This window comes from Macaca nemestrina, chromosome 15, assembly GCF_043159975.1.
Source record: "Macaca nemestrina isolate mMacNem1 chromosome 15, mMacNem.hap1, whole genome shotgun sequence".
Lineage (NCBI taxonomy): Eukaryota > Metazoa > Chordata > Mammalia > Primates > Cercopithecidae > Macaca > Macaca nemestrina.
The window spans coordinates 104,018,146-104,038,006 of NC_092139.1; the positions used below are offsets into that span (position 1 = coordinate 104,018,146).

The 19,861-nt window shown below is 49.1% G+C and overlaps 1 long non-coding RNA gene across 1 annotated transcript; it reads right to left on the reverse strand.

Moving 5' to 3' along the window:
- Window positions 1-1,723: 1,723 nt before the first annotated feature.
- LOC139358954 (uncharacterized) lies at window positions 1,724-15,951 on the reverse strand. The gene is made up of 3 exons (XR_011614450.1): window positions 15,884-15,951; window positions 9,212-9,291; window positions 1,724-2,106 (listed from the first exon to the last, which is right to left on the reverse strand). It is a non-coding gene; the product is annotated as an uncharacterized lncRNA (long non-coding RNA).
- Between the last annotated feature and the right edge of the window lie 3,910 nt (window positions 15,952-19,861).

The window sequence follows — 19,861 nt, forward strand, 5'->3', positions numbered from 1 at the left end:
CAAAAGAATACAGGCTCATTTTAAAAGTTAGAAAACATAAAAAAGAATAAGAAAACACCTTCGTTAACTGTAGTTCTACTTTCAAGTCCAAGATTCTTGGCGTGTTTCCCTATTGTTTAACTGCTTTCTCCTTAAATCCAGCACACAGTGTCTAACCCGGCTCCCACCATCCTGGTTCTTGCCAAACCTGTCCGCATGCCTGACTTCCTGCTCTGCTCAGGTTTCCAGCCTCTGTCTGTCAACCACACTCATGCGCAGTCCTTCTCCTTCCTCTTCCCTGACTCCCAAGACCCATCACTCCTCCTGACCATCTTACCCAGCCGTCCTCTCCTCCCCAGCACTCTTGTCCCACTCTGATAATGGCCCTCCTTTCCTCCCCTCCACACCATGACCTTAGCTTCCCAACATGGCCCTCCCCCATTGTCTCTTCCAACTGCCATCTGTATCTTCTGCATCCTCAGTTAATGGTCCTGAAGCCCAGCTATAAGCATCAGCTCGGCACAGACTTATGGAGTTCTTTTCTTTTCTTTTTTTATTTTTATTTATTTATTATTTATTTATTTATTTATTTATTTATTTTGAGACAAAGTCTGGCTCTGTCGCCCAGGCTGGAGTGCAGTGGCACGATCTCGGCTCACTGCAACCTCCGCCTCCTGGCTTCACACCATTCTCCTGCCTCAGTCTCCTGAGTAGCTGGGACTACAGGGGCCCACCACCACGCCCGGCTAATTTTTTGTATTTTTAATAGAGACGGGGTTTCACTGTGTTAGCCAGGATGGTCTCGATCTCCTGACCTTGTGATCCACCCGCCTCGGCCTCCCAAAGTGCTGGGATTACAGGCATGAGCCACCGCGCCCGGCCTATTTTTATTTTTTGAGACAGAGTTTCGCTTTTGTCTCCCAGGCTGGAGTCCAGTGGTGTGATCTCGGCTCACTGCAACGTCTGCTTCCTGGATTCAAGCAATTCTCCTGTCTCAGCCTCCCAAGTAGCTGGGATTACGGGCATGAGCCACCACGCCCGGCTAATTTTTGTATATTTAGTAGAGATGGGGTTTCTCCATGTTGGTGACGCTGGTCTCCAACTCCCGCCCTCAGGTGATCCACCCACCTCGGCCTCCCAAAGTGCTGGGATTACAGGCGTGAGCCACCGCACCCTGCCACGGAGTTCTTATATCCCAGGCATGGTGCTAAGCGTTTGGCATATATATTAGTTTATTAAAGCCCTTCCTCAGTATCCACAGGGTGTTGGTTTCATGATGCCCCTGCCCCCTACCGAGGATACCAAAATTCACAGATGCTCAATCAAGTACCTTGTATAAAATGACAGTATTTGCTAAATAACCTATGTAACCATCCTTCCATATACTTTAAATCATGTCTAGATTACTTATAATCCCTAATACACTGTAGAATGTAAATGCTAGGTAGTTATTAAAATGTTTTGACATTTTTTAAACCACAATCAGAGGTTTTTTCATTTGTATTATTATTATTATTATTTGAGAGGGAGTCTTGATCTGTGGCCCAGGCTGGAGTGCAGTGACACAATCTCAACTCACTGCAACCTCTGCCTCCCGGGTTCAAGCGATTCTTCTACCTCAGCTGGGATTCTCCTACCTAGCAGCTGGGATTACAAGCCCGTGCCACCACACCTGGCTAATTTTTGTATTTTTAGTACAGACAGAGTTTTGCCATGTTAGCCAGGCTGGTCTTGAACTCCTGACCTCAGGAGTCGGGGGTTGCAATGAGCCAAGATCCAGCCTGGGCAACAGAGTGAGACTCCATCTCAAACAATTAATTAATTAATTACAATAAAATAAGGTTGATGATAATCCCCACAAAACTGGGTTGTTGTGAAAATTAAATGACTTAACTAATGTCAAGCACCAACAACAGGGCCAGCACAGAGTAAGTGCCAAGTGGTATTTGCTATGATGATGATGTCATGATGATTATGCATCTTCATATCTTATCTCCTCTCAGAGGTTCATTTTTCATTCTCCAAATATTTCCTGAGGGCTTGTGATTTGCCAGATCCTGTACCAGGTGCTGGAACTCGGTATTAGACAATCCACAGTCTCTGCTCTCAAGACATCCATGCGGGTACCTATTAGTAACAGGTCAGCCTGGTAAGTCCTGCAAAGGCTTCAGCACAGGGTGCTGTTGGGGAAAGAGGAGGTGGGGTGTGTAGGGTAAAGGGAAATAGCAGCTCATTCTAGTGTAGCCCAGAGGGGAGAAGACAGTCTGTGCACAAGCTCAGTGTAAAGGGAGGGAATGTCAAGAAGGCAGCAGGGTTTGGAAGGGGCAAGGCCCTGCAGCAGATATGGGGTCCTGGGAACCTCAGCATAACAGCATCAACCTCACCTGGAGCCTTTAGAAATGCAGTCTCAACTGGGTGTGGTGGCTCATGCCTGTAATTCCAGCACTTTGGGAGGCCAAGGCGGGCGGATCACGAGGTCAGGAGTTCGAGACCAGCCTGGCCAATATGGTGAAACCCTGTCTCTACTAAAAATACAAAAGAATTAGCTGGGTGTGGTGGCGTGCACTTGTAGTCCCAGCTACTCGGGAGGCTGAGGCAGGCAAATTGCTTGAACCCAGGAGGCAGAGGTTGCAGTGAGCCGAGATTGTGCCACTGCACCCCAGCCTAGGTGTTAGAGGGAGACTCCATCTCAAAAGAAGGAAGGAAGGAAGGAAGGAAGGAAGGAAGGAAGGAAGGAAGGAAGGAAGGAAGGAAGGAAGGAAGGAAGGAAGGAGGGAAGGAGGGAAGGAAAGGAAAGGAGAAAAAAAAGAAAAAAAAGAAATGCAGAGTTTTAGGCCAGGAACAATGGTTCACACCTGTAGTCACAGCACTTTGGGAGGCTCAGGAGGGAGGATCGTTTGAGCCCAGGAATTCAAGACTAGCCTGGGCAACATGGCAAAACCCTATCTCTATGAAAACTGCAAAAATTATCTGCCGGGCACAGTGGCTGACACCTGTAATCCCAGCACTTTGGGAGGCTGAGGTGGGCAGATCACCTGAGGTCAGGAGTTTGAGACCAGCCTGACCAACTTGGAGAAAACCTGTCTCTACTAAAAATACAAAATTAGCCAAGCGTGGTGGTGCATGCCTGTAATCCCAGCTACTCGGGAGGCTGAGGCAGGAGAATCGCTTGAACCCGGGAGGTGGAGGTTGCGGTGAGCCGAGATTGCGCCATTGCACTCCAGCCTGGGCAACAAGAGCAAAACTCTGTCTCAAAAAAAAAAGAAAAAAAAAAAGGCCGGGCGCAGTGGCTCACGACTGTAATCCCAGCTCTTTGGGAGGCCGAGGCGGGCGGATCACCATGTCAGGAAATCAAGACCATCCTGGCTAACATGGTGAAACCCCGTCTCTACTAAAAATACAAAAAAAAAAAAAAAAGAAGGGTGTGGTGGTGGGCGCCTGTAGTCCCAGCTACTCGGGAGGCTGAGGCAGGAGAATGGCGTGAACCTGGGAGGCGGAGCTTGCAGTGAGCCGAGATCAGACCACTGCACTCCAGCCTGGGCGACAGAGTGAGACTCTGTCTCAAAAAAAAAAAAAATTATCCAGGCATGGTGGTGGCACATGCCTATAGTCCCAGCTACTCAGAAAGCTAAGGTGGAAGGACCACCTGAGCCTGAGAGATTGAGGCTGCAGTAAGCCAGATCAGGCCATTGCACTGTCAAAAAAAGAAAAAAAGAAGAAGAAGAGAGAGAGAGAGAGAGAGTAAAAGAACAGAAGGCAAATGCAGAGTCTGAGGATCCAGCCCAGACCCACTGAATCTGAATCTGCATGTTAACAAGCCCCCAAGGGGCTGGCATCGTATTAAAGTGCGCAAAGCACTGGCTTAATCAGGAAGTGTCTTGTGGTTGTGCTGGGGAGTTTTTAATCCGTCAGACATCAGAATCTCTAGGGAGTTTTTTGTTTTTTGTTTTTTTGGTTTTGGTTTTATTTTAAGAGACAGGGTCCCACTCCGTCGCCCAGGTTGGAGTGCAGTGACGCAATCATAGTGCACTGCAAGTTTAAATTCCTGAGCTCAAGGAGTCCTCCCACCTCAGCCTCCTAGGAAGCTAGGACTACAGGCACATGCCATCATACCCAGCTCATTGTTTTATTTTTTTTGTAGAGAATGAGTCTTGCTTTGTGGCCTGGTCTGGTCTCAAACTCCTGGGCTCAAGCAATCCCTCTCCCTCAGCCTCCTAAATTGCTGGGATTACACACGAGCCACCGTGCCCAACCACCTAGAGAGATTTTAATTAAACCAGTATCTCAGGTGGTGAGTCCTGAACACCCACATTTTATACCATTCATTCAGCAAATGATCACTGAGCACCAGCTCTGGGACCTCCATCTGAAGGACCACACCTCCTCCTTCCCTGGATCCGTGCTCAGGGCCCCTCTCTAGTGTGCACTCAACAAACATTCCGGGAATCTGATGCAATGGTTCCTGTGACTGATTCCCAACACTGTCCATCTAGGGCTCACCCTGGTCTGCATACCATTAACACTTCCCCACTGCCCCTCGAGTCTCTGAGTGTGGTAACTCCTTCCAGAGGCCTCTCTGGATCCTCCTGCCTGGCATGGATGTTCTCCTCTGTGCTCCCGTTGTACTTGGGGTTGCTTCTGTTTTATGGTTTTTTTTTTGAGACAGGGTCTCACTCTCTTGCCCAGGCTGGAGTGTAGTCACGTGATCTTGGCTCACTGCAGCCTTAACCTCCCAGGTTCAAGTGATCCTCTTGCCTCAGATGGGGTCTTATGACCCAGCTAATTTATTTTTCATAGAGATGGGGTCTTTCTATATTGCCCAGGCTGATCTCAAACTCTTAGCCTCAAACAATCTTCCCACCTCAGCCTCCAAAAGTGCCTGGATTAGAGTCAAGAACCACCCCACCTGGCCTTAGGTTGCTTCTGTTATAGCATTCTCGTGCTGTCAGCTTGCCTACCTCTGGACAAGGAGGTCATGACCTTCCTAAAGACAGACGAGTGCTTTATGCTTATATCCCAAGTACATGGCACGGAACCTAGCACTCTGCAAGACCCTCAATAAATGTCCATGGCGTGAATAAACAAATAAGCTAACAAATTGAAATAAGAATATATGTGGCCCAGGAGCAGTGGCTCATGCCTGTAATCCCAGCACTTTGGGAGGCCAAGGCAGGCGGATCATTTGCTCCCGAGTAGCTGGGACTACAGGCGTCCGCCACCACGCCCGGCTAGTTTTTTGTATTTTTTAGTAGAGACGGGCTTTCACCGTGTTAGCCAGGATGGTCTCGATCTCCTGACCTCATGATCCGCTCGCCTTGGCCTCCCAAAGTGCCAGGATTACAGGCGGGAGCCACCACGCCCGGCCCATGCTTCTGTTTTTTAAACAGCGTTGTCAGGATAAAATTCACATACCTTGCAACTCAGTTGTTTTTAGTATATTCACAGAGCTGTGCAACCATGACCAGTAATTCCTGAACATTTTCATCACCCTAAAGAAACTCCATATCCATGAACAGTCACTTCCTGTTTTCCCCCAACCTCCTCCCCCAGCCCTAGGCAACCACTAATCTACCTTCTGACTCTATAGATTTGCCTATTGTGGACATTCCATATAAATGGAATCATACAATATGTTGTCTTTTGTGTCTGGCTTCTTTGACCTAGCATGATGATTTCAGGGTTCATCGTGTCGTGGCATCTATCAGTATTTCATTCCTTTCTATTGCCGAATGCTACTTCATTGTATGAATGCGCCACATTTCATTGATTCATTCATCAGATAATAACGAACCTTCCCACAGGTGGACAGCATTTGGCTTTTGCAATAGCATTTTCACGCCACCTTGCTTCATCTTGATGTTCACTGTTTGAGGAGGCTTGTGTTTAGCCCCATTTTGCAGATGAGTGAACCGAGGCCAGAGTGAGCCGTTGTGACTTGCCACAGAGATCACAGGCTATTAAATGGCAGAGTCATAACTCAGAGCCCTTTTCTCTGTGCCATTCTGCTTCCCTCCCCAATCCAACTCATGCCACATGTCCCTATCCCCCTCATACACCCACTCTTCACGGTGTCCACAGTGCCCTCTGGCCACCTAGACTTGGACACACAGAGGTTTGGGTGTGTGCTCTGGGAGGGTGCCAATCCCTTATCGGATCTGGATTTCTAGGCCAAAGGTCAGCCTTCCTTCCAGCCTGAGTGCATGCAGGCCACTTCTGGGTCCCAGATGTGGGTAGGTGGGGTATAGCCAAGAGGAACCCCACAGCTCATGAATCCATCAGACCTCACCATCCACTCTGCAGAAAAGGGACCTCTCCCACCTGCCCGAGCGCCACCCGCCTCTTCCCATCGCCACTTCCTTCTGCTTAACCCTTCTTGCCACGCCCTTTCCTCTCCAACCACAGAGAACTTTAAACACACTTCTTTTATGGCACTTGCCATACTGGGGCACAGTTATGTTTTTATATATCTGATCCCCCAACCTGTGAGCTGCAAACCTCAGGAGTCCCAACCATCTTTGTATCACAGGAACTGGCACTTAATAGGAACTTGGTCAGTAGTGGTGGAATGAATAGATCTTCCTGTATTTTAATAATAACATCTACTGGCCAGGCACAGTGGCTCACACCTGTAATCCCAGCACTTCGGGAGGCTGAGGCTGGTGGATCACCTGAGGTCAGGAGTTCGAGACCAGCCCGGTCAACCTGGTGAAAGCCCATCTCTATCAAAAATACAAAAATTAGCTGGGGGTAGTGGCAGGTGCCTGTAATCCCAGCTACTCGGGAGGCTGAGGCAAGAGAATCACTTGAACCCAGAAGGAGGTTGCAGTGAGCCCAGATCACGCCATTGCACTCCAGTCTGGGTGACAGAGTGAGACTCCATCTCAAAATAAATAAATAAATAAAATAATAATAATAATAACGGCCAGGCGCGGTGACTCACGCCTGTAATACTAGCACTTTGGTAGGCCAAGGCAGGTAGATTACAAGGTCAGGAGTTCAGGAGCAGCCTGGCCAAGATGGTGGAACCCCGTCTCTACTAAAAATACAAAAATTAGCCAGGCGTGCTGGCAGGTGCCTGTAATCCCAGCTACTCGGGAGGCTGATGAAGAGAATTGCTTGAGCCTGGGAGGTGGAGGTTGCAGTGAGCTGAATCATGTCACTGAACTCCAGCCTGGGCAACAGAGCGAGACTCCGTCTCAAAAAAAAAAAAAAAAAAAAATAGGCCCGGCGCAGTGGCTCACGCCTGTAATCCCAGCACTTTGAGAGGCCGAAGCGGGCAGATCACGAGGTCAGGAGATTGAGACCATCCTGGCTAACACCGTGAAACCCCGTCTCTACTAAAAAAAAATACAAAAAATTAGCTGGGCATGGTGGCGGGCACCTGTAGTCCCAGCTACATGGGAGGCTGAGGCAGGAGAATGGCGTGAACTCGGGAGGCAGAGCTTGCAGTGAGCTGAGATCGCACCACTGCATTCCAGCCTGGGCGACAGAGCGAGACTCTGCCTCAAAAATAAATAAACAAATAAATAATAATAACATCTACCATTTATTGCATGTTCGCCATCTCATGGCGACAATAACTCCGTGATGTGATGTCTAATCTCCTTCATATAGAAGAAGAATCAAAGACACAGAAAGGCAAAGTTTACAAGCCTAAGCCATCTCAGACAATAAGAGATGGAGTAGATGACTTAAAAAAATAAATAAATAAAGCCGGGTGCTGTGGCTCACACCTGTGATCCCAGAAAGTTGGGAGGCTGAGGCGGGTGGATCACCTGAAGTCAGGAGTTTGAGACCAGCCTGGCCAACATGGTGAAACCTCATCTCTACAAAAAATACAAAAATTAGCTGGGCGTGGTGATGCACACCTGTAATCCCAGCTACTGAGGAGGCTGAGGCAGGAGAATCACTTGAACCCGGGAGGCGGAGGTTGCAGTGAACCAAGATCACGCCACTGCACTCCAGCCTGGGCAACAGAGTGAGACTCCGTCTCAAAAAAAAAAAAAAAAAAGGAAACGCCCAAAGTATCATTAGAAGTGAAAAAAAGAAGAAAACGGAAAAGGAGGCCAAGAGCCCAAAACTTTTCAAACTTTACTGTCCTGTGATCTCTATTATTAGATCTCACTTTAGGTCTCGAGAGAAAACTGGCTCAGAGAGGTTAAGTGATTCCCAAGGACCCTTGGGATGGGCCAGCCTCTGTTTCCAAGGGTCCAAGGAGAGACTTGCTTGAACACATCACCATCACTGCATTTTTTTTTTTTTTGAGATGGAGTCTTGCTCTGTTGCCCAGGCTGGAGTGCAATGGCATATTCTTGGCTCACTGCAACCTCTGCCTGCTGGGTTCAAGTGATTCTCCTGCCTTAGCCTCCTGAGTAGCTGCGATTACAGACTCATGCCACCACACCCGGCTAATTTTTTTTTTTTTTTGGGGGGGTTGGAGTCTGGCTCTGTAGCCCAGGTTGGAGTGCAGTGGCACCATCTCGGCTCACTGCAAGCTCCACCTCCTGGGTTCACGCCATTCTTCTGCCTCAGCCTCCTGAGTAGCTGGGACTACAGGTGCCCGCCACCACGCCTGGCTAATTTTTTGTATTTTTAGTAGAGATGGGGTTTCACCGTGTTAACCAGGATGGTCTCAATCTCCCAACCTCGTGATTGGTCCACCTCAGCCTCCCAAAGTGCTGGGATTATAGGCGTGAGCCACCGCGCCCAGCCAATTTTTATATTTTTAGTAGAGACGGGGTTTCACCATGTTGGTCAGGCTGGTCTCGAACTCCTGACCTCATGATCCTCCCGCCTTGGCCTCCCAAAGTGCTGGGATTACAGGCGTAAGCCACCACGCCTGGCCAATCATTGGATATTTTGTTCACCTTGCATTGCTCAAGTGGGAGTTTCAGTTTCCACTGGGAAGCTTTAACAGGAAATGGGTAAATCAAAACGGTGGAGATATTGGAACACTCATATATTGCTGGTGGGATTGTAAAAAAGTGCAGCCACTTTGGAAAACACTGTGGCAGTTCCTGAAAATATTAAACATAGAGGCCAGTTGGGCGTGGTGGCTCATGCCTGTAATCCCAGCACTTTGGGAGGCCGAGGTGGGTGGATCACTTGAGGTCAGGAGTTCAAGACTAGCCTGGTCAACATTGTGAAACGCTGTCTCTACTAAAAATAGAAAAATTAGCCAGGCTTGGTGGTGCAACCTCAGTTACTCGAGAGGCTGAGGTGGGAGGATTACCTGAACACCAGATGTGGAGGTTGCAGTGAGCTGTGATCCTGCTGCTTCACTCCAGCCTGGGCGACAAAGCGAGACTCTCTCTAGAAAAAACAAAAACAAAAACAACAACAACAACAAAAATTTAAACATAGAGTTACCTTATCACCTAGAAATTCTTTTCTTTTTTTATTTTTTCGAGACGGAGTCTCGCTCTTGTTACCCAGGCTGCAGTGCAATGGCCTGATCTCAGCTCACTGCAACCGCTGCCTCCTGAGTTCAAGCGATTCTCTTGCCTCAGCCTCCCGAGTAGCTGGGATTACAGGTGCCCGCCATCATGCCCAGCTAATTTTTTGTATTTTTAGTGGAGATAAGGTTTCACTATGTTGTCCAGACTGGTCTCGAACTACTAATCTCAGGTGATCCACCCACCTTGGCCTCAAAAGGCTGGGATCACAGGCGTGAGCCACCATGCCCCGCTGACTTCTTTTTTTGAGACAGAGTGGGCTCTGTCGCTCAGGCTAGAGTGCAGTGGTGCAATCTTGGTTCACTGCAACCTCCGCCTCCAAGGTTCACGCCATTCTCCTGCCTCAGCCTCCGGAGTAGCTGAGACTACAGGTGCCTGCTACCACGCCTGTTCTTGCCTGGCTAAGTTTTGTATTTTTGATAGAGATGGGGTTTCCCCATATGGGCCAGGCTGGTCTCAAACTCCTGACCTTGTGATCCTCCCGCCTTGGCCTCCCAAAGTGGTGGGATTACAGGCGTGAGCCACCACACCCGGCAGTGCCTAGCTAACTTTTTCTGAGTTTTTCATAGAGACGAGGTTTCTCCATGTTAGCCAGGCTGGTCTCAAACTCTTTGCCCTCCCAAAGTGCTGGGATTACAGGTGTGAACCATCGCACTTGGCCTTATCACCTAGAAATTCCTACTCCTAGGTAGAAGAATCTGCCAAAGAGAGATGGAACCATATGCCCACAAAAAACTTATATATAAATGTATATGAATGAATGTTCACAGCAGTGTTCTTCGTAATAGTGAAAACAAGGAAAACAATGTCCATGAAGTGAAGAATGGATAAACAAAATGTGTCATATCCATACAATGGAGTATTATTTGACAATAAAAAAGAATGAAGTGGGCCGGGCGCAGTGGCTCATGCCTGTAATCCCAGCACTTTGGGAGGCCGAGGCGGGTGGATCACGAGGTCAGGAGATCAAGACCATCCTGGCTAACACGGTGAAACCCCGTCTCTACTAAAAACACGAAAAAAAATTAGCCGGGCGTGGTGGCGGGCGCCTGTAGTCCCAGCTACTCAGGAGGCTGAGGCAGGAGAATGGCGGGAACCCGGGAGGCGGAGCTTGCAGTGAGCCGAGATCGCACCACTGCACTCCAGTCTGGGCGACAGAGCGAGACTCCGTCTCAAAAAAAAAAAAAAAAAAAAAAAAAGAAAAGAATGAAGTGATTATACATGGTAATACATACATGAACCTTGAAAACATCATACTAAGTGGAAGAAGTCAGGCTGGGTGTGGTGGCTCAGGCCTGTAATTCTAGCACTTTGGGAGGCTGAGGTGGGCAGATCACCTGAGGTCAGGAGTTCAAGACCACCCTGGCCAACACGGTGAAATCCCATCTCTACTATAAATACAAAAATTAGCCAGGCATGGTGGTGCGTGCCTGTAGTTCCAACTACTCGGGAGGCTGAGGTATGAGCAGTGCTTGAACTGGGGAGGTAGAGATTGCAGTGAGCTGAGATTGTACCACTGCACTCCAGCCTGGGCAACACAGTGAGACACTGTCTCAAAAAAAAAAAAAAAAAAAGTGGAAGAAGTCAGCCGCAAAACGCCACGTATTGTATAATTCTATTTATTTATTTATTTATTTATTTATTTATGAGATGGAGAAGTCTCCCTCTGTTGCCCAGGCTGGAGTGCAATGGTGCAATCTCAGCTCACTGCAACCTCCACCTCCCGGGTCCAAGCCATTCTCCTGCTTCAGCCTCATGAGTAGCTGGGATTACAGGCACTCATCACCATGTCCAGCTAATTTTTGTAATTTTAGTAGAGACAGGGTTTCACCATGTTGGCCAGGCTAGTCTCAAACTCCTGACTTCAGGTGATCCATCTGCCTCAGCCTCCCAAAGCGCTGGGATTACAGGCGTGAGCCACTGTGCCCGGCCTGAACACAGCCTCATCTCAGTGTGGCCCAGCACGGCACCCACAGCCAAGCTTGGCATGTTTGACTTGGTGTGGGAGTGTCTCTCAGACTCTTTTCTTCAAGGTGGTGTTTTTAACATTTGGCCTCATATTACTTCTGTGTGGCAAAGGATTTTATGATCATAATATAGCCCTTGCTGGGAGGTCAGGCCATGTGGTGTTAAATTCATTCTGAGATAGGGAAGCCAATATCCAAAGCTGTTTCAGCAGCCCAGCCCAGCTGGGTACTAATGGAATCAGGGTGACATCACAGGATTTCAGCAATTTAGAGCAAATGCAATTTGACTCCCCAGTACAAAGCAGTTGGGATAGAAGGGTATGCATCCTGGGTCTGGTACCCAAACACCTGGGTTTGAATCTTAGTTCCACTACCTACTAGCTGAGTGAAAACGAAAGATTACATCTTTTAAAACCTAGCACAGTGGCCGGGCACGGTGGCTCACACCTGTAATCCCAGCACTTTGGGAGGCTGAGGTGGGCGGATCATAAGGTCAGGAGATCGAGAACATCTTGGCCAACATGATGAAACCTCATCTGTACTAAAAATACAAAAATTAGCCGGGTGTGGTGGCATGCACCTGTAGTCCCAGCTACTCGGGAGGTTGAGGCAGGAGAATGGCGTGAACCTGGGAGGCGGAGGTTGCAGTGAGCCAAGATTGCGCCACTGCACTCTAGCCTGGGCTACAAAGGCAAAACTCCATCTCAAAAAAACAAAACAAAACAAAACCCCTAGCACAAAATCAGGGCTATACATACAGATATTATTGGGGCAGGGTGGGGGGGCGTTGTTTGGTTGGTTATTTTGGTTTTGCAATGGCGTCTCACTCTGTCGCCCAGGCTGGAGTGCGGTGGTGTGGTCACAGCTCCCTGCAGCCTCAACCTCCTGGGCTCAACCAATCTTCCCACCTCAGCTTCCTGAGTAGCTGAGACTATAGGTGCATGTCACCACGCCCAGCTTACTTTATTTTATTGTTATAGTGACAGGGTCTCCCTGTGTCGCTCAGGCTGGGATGGTGTTTTATTGTTGGGTAGAAAAGAGGGCTGGACTGGGGTCCCAGCTTTGCTGTTTCCTTGCTGTGTGATCTTAAACTAGTCATTTCTCATCTCCGGGCCTGTTTCCTTATCAGTCAAAAGACAATAATGTGATAGGCCCCGTCTAACTAACAAGGTTGGTTTGATGAGGCTTATCTGGCAAAATGTGTGGGGAAAACACTAGAGAAACCCGAGAGGCCTACACGGTTATGTTGGGCAACGTGGAAAGAGAGTGACTTGCAAGATTCTGGAGATGAGAGAAGGCTCTGAGCAATGCTGAGGTGCCCGACAGAGGGGCAAAGACCCCAGGGGCAGAGAATTGAGGAAGCACTGCTGTTGCCCAAGAGAAACCCCTCCACCTCAAAGTCATTCAACCAAAGGAAATGGAGACAAAACCGCAAAGCACCGTTGGGCAAGACAGGGAGGTGCCAGCAAGTGGGGCAAGAGGCTCACAGCTGAGTGCCTCCTGGTAAACAGGCTGCAAAGGGGTCATGCTGCTGGAGGTAAGATGCAGGGGATAGAGGTAGCCCTACTGTCACTGCTGATGCCCAGGTTTAAGGTGGCTCCCAGGGGGCTAGGGATTCCTACTGTGCTTACCTTCCTCCTTCAGTGGCTTCCCATGGTCTTCAAGAAGGACAATAGCAGCTAACATTTATATAGCACCTAAGATGTCCCAGGCACTTTCTGAAAACACTTCCATCTATTCACTCCTGTAATCCTTGCAACAACCCGATGAGGTAGGACTTAGATTCTCCATGTTACAAATGAGGTCACTGACACACAGAGAGGCTGAGTGACTTGCACAAGATCACAGAGCTTGTAAGTGGTAGAGCCAGGCTTCAAGCCAAGGCCATCTGGCTCCAGGACCCACTTTTTCATTTTTTGAGATGAAATCTCATTCTGTTGCCAAGGCTGCAGTGCATGATCTCAGCTCACTGCAACTCCACCTCCTGGGCTCCAGCGATTCTCCCACCTCAGCCTCCCAAGTAGCTGAGATTACAAGCGCCCACTGCCACACCTGGCTAATTTTTGTTTTTTTTAGTAGAGACGAGGTTTCACTACGTTGGCCAGGCTGGTCCCGAACTCCTGACCTCTGGTAATCCACCCACCTCGGCCTCCCAAAGTGCTGGGATTACAGGCCTGAGCCACCGCACCCAGTTCCCAGGACCCACTTTCTTAGCAACTCCTCTGCTTTTTAGCCTTGAGATGGGGATGACTGGCCTGACAGCCAAGTAGCAAAGTGTTGGGATTACAGGTGTGTACCACCATGCCCGGCTAATTTTTGTACTTTTAGTAGAGATGGGTTTTACTACATTTGCCAGGCTGGTCTTGAACTCCTGACCTCAAGTGATCTGCCAGCCTCAGCCTCCTAAAGTGCTGGGATCACAGGCATGAGCCACCATGCCCGGCCAAAATGCTGTTTTTGACACTGCTATGGGTAAAGCACCCACTACAGAGTCTGGCACGAGTGGTTTGCCCTGAGGGTTGCTATTGGAATGTAACTAATTAGGCTGCACGCAGGGAATCGCTGGGTGGCCCTGAGCCCTCAGACCTCCAGTGCCCATGCTGGACTGATGCTATCAACAAGGACAGCTGGATTAATAGTTCTTATGTCTATGACTATTATTATTATTATTAAGGTCCTAAAAACCACACCGAGCCCTAATTCCTTTGCTACTTGGCTGTCAGGCCAGTCATCCCCATCTCAAAGAAAGAGAGAGAAAGAAAGGGTGGCTCTTTTTTTTTTTTTTTTTTTTTTTTTGAGACGGAGTCTTGCTCTGTTGCCCAGGCTGGAGTGCAGTGGCCCGATCTCAGCTCACTGCAAGCTCCGCCTCCCGGGTTCAGGCCATTCTCCTGCCTCAGCCTCCCGAGTAGCTGGGACTACAGGCGCCCGCCGCCTCACCCGGCTAGTTTTTTGTATTTTTTAGTAGAGACGGGGTTTCACCGTTTTAGCCAGGATGGTCTCGATCTCCTGACCTCGTGATCCACCCGTCTCGGCCTCCCAAAGTGCTAGGATTACAGGCTTGAGCCACCGCGCCCGGCCGAAAGGGTGGCTCTTAATATCATTGTCCCTACAACACACCAGCAAGCTGGGCTTTATAACCCTACTAAAAGGGTAGAAACTGAGATTCACAGAAATGAAGTGGTTCCTAAAGTCACAATGACAGGGACCAAAACTGGGACCAGAACCCACAGCCAGGTTCTCTTCCCTGCAATCCCCCACTGCCTCCCTAGAGAACTCTAGCTCATTGGATGTGGCTTGTAAACCTTTTGCTAACTGGTTACAGCGCAGTCACCTGGGTAGAGGCCAGGCTGGCCACTCCTAGAGAATCTAAGACGTCTGGACCAGTGACCATCTCCTCTCCCCTCCTCCACCGTCCAATTTAATTTCATGTCCATTTTCTGGACACTGAGTAGGCACATGGCTATTCTTCCTGCTCTCCCTCAAGCGGGAGCACAGTTGTTCCAGATACTACATGGCACCCTCCCTTATTTCACTGAGGACACTCTTAAAATGTCACCTCCACAAAGACGCCATCGCTAAAGCTCTATTCCAAAAGAAAACCAATTTCACTCTCTAGAGCTGCCCCCTTCCCCTGTTTTCTTCTTCTTCTTCTTCTTCTTTGTTGTTGTTTGTTTTGTTTTGTTTTTTTCAGTTGGAGTCTCACTCTTGTTGCCCAGGCTAGAGTGTAGTGGCGAGATCTTGGCTCACTGCAACCTCTGCCTCCCTGGTCCAGGCAATTCTCCTGCCTCAGCCCCCTAAGTAGCTGGGATTACAGGCGCCTGCCACCAGGCCTGGCTAATTTTTGTATTTTTAGTAAAGACAAAGTTTCACCATGTTGGCCAGGCTGGTCTCAAATTCCGGACGTCAGGTGATCTGCCTCCTCAGTGTCCCAAAGTGCTGGGATTACATGTGTGAGCCAATGCACCCGGCCCCTTCCCCTGCTTTAGTTTTCTTCATGTCCTTGCCACGGCCTGACAAATTGCACACTGTGTTGTTTTATCCATTTACTCTTTGTCTTCACTAAAACATAAACTCCAGGAGGGCAGGAACTTTTAGGGTTAGTCCCCTGCCCTATCTCCAGTGCCTGGAACAGCCCTGCATTTAATAAATGCTTGTTGATGGGCTGGGCGCGGCGGTTCATGCCTGTAATCCCAGCACTTTGGGAGGCCGAGGCCGGTGGATCACGAAGTCAGGAGATCGAGACCATCCTGGCTAACATAGTGAAACCCCATCTCTACTAAAAATTAAAAAAAAAAAAAAATTAAAAAAACTTTAAAAATGTTTGTTGAATCAATAAATGATACTGAGCCAAGGCTATGAAGTTGTGCTGATGAACCATCTGGGACCATAGGGGACTATGTTGGTGACATTCTAAGAAGTACTCTTACACAAGTACAAATTAATTGTCCTGGAAGTACAGGGAAGGCAGAGATCAGTTCTGACCTGCAGGCAGGGAAGAGGAGGCCTCTGAGTGATCCCTTTAGGCTGGGTGAAACTTCAAAGGTGGCACTGTAATGAGAGAGAGAATCTCATGTGGAAGGAATGGCAAGGGCAGTCAAGGGCAAAGCTGTTTCCAGGGGCAGGAAACGGTTAGGGAGACAAATCCATGTGGCTTTGGGTTTAGGGTTGATGAGCAGGTGAGAAGGAGGCTAGGGCAGGTTGCAGAGGGCTTCGAATGCCAGGCTGTTGGGAGTTTACAGGTCTCTGATGGTGTCCTAAGAAGAGCAATCTGTATCTATAGCATCAATATATCTATCTATCCATATACACATATGAATATATGCACACGTGTGTTTATTTATTTATTTATTTATTTATTTGAGATAGGGTCTCACTCTGTTGCCCAGGCTGGAGTGCAGTGGTGCAATCTCAGCTCACTGCAACCTCCGCCTCCCAAGTTCAAGCGATTCTAGCCTCAGCCGCCCAAGCAGCTGGGATTAGAGGCGCGCGCCACCACACTCGGCTAATTTTTTTTAGTAGAGACGGGGGTTCGCTATGTTGGCCAGGCTGGTCTCGAACTCCTGGTCTCAAGTGATCCGCCAGCCTCGGCCTCCCAGAGTGCTGGGATTACAGGCGTGAGCCACCGCGCCCGGCCTTTTTTATTTATTTATTTTATTTATTTACTTTTTTTTTTTTTTTTGAGACGGAGTCTCATGCTGTCGCCCAGGCTGGAGTGCAGTGGCCGGATTTCGGCTCACTGCAAGCTCTGCCTCCCGGGTTTACGCCATTCTCCTGCCTCAGCCTCCCCAGTAGCTGGGAGGCTACTCCCTGCTACCTCGCCCGGCTAGGTTTTTTTTTATTTTTTTTTTTAATTTTTTTTTTATTTTTTAGTAGAGACGGGGTTTCACCGTGTTAGCCAGGATGGTCTCGATCTTCTGACCTCGTGATCCGCCCGTCTCGGCCTCCCAAAGTGCTGGGATTACAGGCTTGAGCCACCGCGCCCGGCCTGCGCCCGGCCTTTTAATGGATAATACCCTTTTAATAGGCTCCCAAGACTCAGTTTGGGCATAAAAAGTTTTACAATGAAAATCTCCTTTTCACTTGTATTCCCACGGCCCCCGCCAGGGAAATTTGCCCACCCAGACAAGTAACCAACGTCGTTATGTTTTGTGTCCTGCTCCAGCCGATTCATGTTTACAGCGAGTCCCTCACATCCGCCGTTTCAGGTTACACAGGCGCAGCGGCGAAGAAGTTTCAGGCCCCCGCCCAGCCCCACTCGCCGCAGCCAGGTAGCCCCTCCACCCTTCCTGCCCGGAAGTCCTGCTCGCTCCACCCAAGGACAGGTGGGTTCGCCAGGGCACGCCCACTTCCGTCTCATTAGCCTATCGAATATGTTATGCAAATTGACACACGTCCCCGCGCCTCACGACAACCAATGGTTGCGGAGGCGCCGCAGGTCGCCCAGGTTCCAGTTCTCAAGATGCTCGGGGAGGTCTGCCACGTTTCTAATGCGGCAGGAAGAACCGAAATTGCAAGAGCCCGAGAAACAAGCAGCTATCAAGACTGCTGAAGCGAGGCCTGCGGCCCTGTAATCACACAAGCTCAAGCTTCACGGAAACTGGAGGCCATGTCGCCTGATCCCCGGGCTGACCCCTTCCCTCCCTCCGCGTAATTCCTGCCAAGCGCCAGGTGCCCGGTGCCCACGTAGTCTCGGTGAACACAGAAATCACTGCAGATGTAGCCACGCTACTCTGAGTTAAGGACACGGCGTCCGCAGGAGAGCCAAGGCCTCGCTGCTGGGGTTCAGAGCCTCTCAGAAAACAACAGGCAAATTCAAGTTCTGCCTCCACCACTTGTTAGCTATGCGACTTTGGGCAATCCTCGTCACCTTTCTAAGCCTCATTTTCCTTATCTGGAAAATGGGAATAATAACACTGCCTCCCAGCTACGATATGAGGACCAATGGCTAGTCAAATGGAAAGCAAGAGGGTCTTTGCCAGCCGTTGTGCTTGGTGGTTAAGAGTATCACTTGGGTTAGACAGATTTGAATTCAAATCCTGCTTTTCCCAGTTACTTGTGTTCCAACCTTAGGCAAATCACTGACTTTATCCTCTGATTCTCACTTTCTTCAACTGTAAAGAATTCCATGGGCTGTTGTTAGGATTAAATGAGTTAAGGTTTATTGATTGAGATAGGATCTCTGTCACCTAGGCTGGAGTGCAGTGGCACAAACACAGTTCACTGCAGCCTCAACCTCCCAAGCTCAAGCGATCCTCCTGCCTCAACCTCCCAAGAAGCTGGAACTACAGGCATGCACCACCACACCTGGTTAATTTTTTTCTTATTTTTGTAGAAATGGGGTCTTACTGTGTTGCCCAGACTGGTCTTCAACTCCTGGGTTGAAGCAATCCTCCCACCTGAGCCCCACAAAGTACTGGGATTACAAGTGTGAGTCACTGTGCCCAGCCCGAGTTAAGGTTTTCAAGGCACTTGGCACAGAGCCAGGCCACGTGTGGTTTCAGAACTGTGGCACCTCCTGGAGCCTGGTTTAATCTCATCAGCTGTCTTCTGGATACGATAATGTTTGCCCTGCCTGCCACATAGGATCGTCATGAGTCGTAAATGACTTATGACACGTTTATAAACAGTAAAATATTATACCAATGTTAGTTAGTGGTATGGTGAGGCAGCCAACGCACTGAAAAAGCATGAGCTCGGCCCTGGCTGGGCCTTTTATTTACTGTGTGACCTTGGACAGATGATTTCACCTGCTGAATTTTTATCATGAGAATATATTCTTTTTTACCTAGCCTGAGCAGCAAAGCAAGACTTTGTCTCTACCAAAATTTTTTTTTTTTTTTTTTTTTTTTTTGAGACGGAGTCTCGCTCTGCCGCCCAGGCTGGAGTGCAGTGGCCAGATCTCAGCTCACTGCAAGCTCCGCCTCCCGGGTTCACGCCATTCTCCTGCCTCAGCCTCCCAAGTAGCTGGGACTACAGGCGCCCGCCACCTCGCCCAGCTAGTTTTTTGTACTTTTTAGTAGAGACGGGGTTTCACCGTATTAACCAGGATGGTCTCGATCTCCTGACCTCGTGATCCGCCCGTCTCGGCCTCCCAAAGTGCTGGGATTACAGGCTTGAGCCACTGCGCCCGGCCTATACCAAAAATTTTTTTTTTTTTTTTTTTTTTGAGACGGAGTCTCGCTCTGTCGCTGGGGCTGGAGCGCAGTGGCCGGATCTCAGCTCACTGCAAGCTCCGCCTCCCGGGTTCACGCCATTCTCCTGCCTCAGCCTCCTGTGTAGCTGGGACTACAGGCGCCCGCCACCTCGCCCGGCTAGTTTTTTGTATTTTTTTTTAGTAGAGACGGGGTTTCACCGTGTTAGCCAGGATGGTCTCGATCTCCTGACCTCGTGATCCGCCCGTCTCGGCCTCCCAAAGTGCTGGGATTACAGGCTTGAGCCACTGCGCCCGGCCTATACCAAAAAATTTTTTAAAAATTAGCTGGGCATGGTGGCATGCACCTGTAGTCCCAGGTACTCGGGAGGCTGAGGTGGGAGGATCACTTGAGCCCGGGAGTTGGAAGCTGCAGTGAGCTATAATCACACCCCTGCACACCAGTCTGAGTGAGAGTGAGACCTTGGTCTCAAAATACATATATATATACACACACATACACACATCACATATATACATACATATATACATATATATTCTTTTTAGAGATATTAAATTTAAATATAATACATTATTTAAAACATAATAAGTAATAAAAGGCTGGGCACAGTTGCTCACACCTGTAATCCCAGCACTTTGGGAGGCTGAGGTGGGCGGATCACAAGGTCAGGAGATCAAGACCATCCTGGCCAACAGGGTGAAACCCTGTCTCTACTAAAAATACAAAAATTAGCCAGGCATGGTGGTGCGTGCCTATAGTCCCAACTACTCGGGAGGCTGAGACAGGGGAATCGCTTGAACCCAGGGGG